The sequence below is a fragment of the Bombina bombina genome, chromosome 7 (assembly GCF_027579735.1).
Source record: "Bombina bombina isolate aBomBom1 chromosome 7, aBomBom1.pri, whole genome shotgun sequence".
Taxonomy (NCBI): Eukaryota; Metazoa; Chordata; class Amphibia; order Anura; family Bombinatoridae; genus Bombina; species Bombina bombina.
Window position 1 is genome coordinate 203,725,004 of NC_069505.1, and position 554 is coordinate 203,725,557.

The following is a 554-nucleotide window of genomic DNA, read 5'->3' on the forward strand; positions in this document are numbered from 1 at the left end:
AATGGAATAGACCAGGTGTGCCGTTCTCTTCCCCTCCTATTTTTAGAAAAATGTTTTCAATAGACGCCACCACACAGGACTTATGGCAGACAGTCCCTAAGGTGGAGGGAGCAGTTTCTACTCTAGTAAAGCGTACTACTATCCCTGTCGAGGACAGTTGTGCTTTTTTTTTTTTTTTTTTTTTTTAGATCCAATGGATAAAAAATTAGAGGTTACCTTAAGAAAATATTTATTCAACAAGGTTTTATCCTACAGCCCCTTGCATGCATTGCCCCTGTCACTGCTGCTGCGGCGTACTGGTTTGAGTCTCTGGAAGAGGCTTTACAGGTAGCGACTCCATTGGATGACATACTTGGCAAACTTAGAACACTTAAGCTAGCCAATTCTTTTATTCTGATGCCATTGTTCATTTGACTAAACTAATGGCTAAGAATTCTGGTTTTGATATACAGGCGCGCAGAGTGCTATGGCTTAGATCATGGTCAGCTGACGTGACTTAAAAATCTAAGCTACTTAACATTCCCTTCAAGGGGCAGACCGTATTCGGGCCTGGT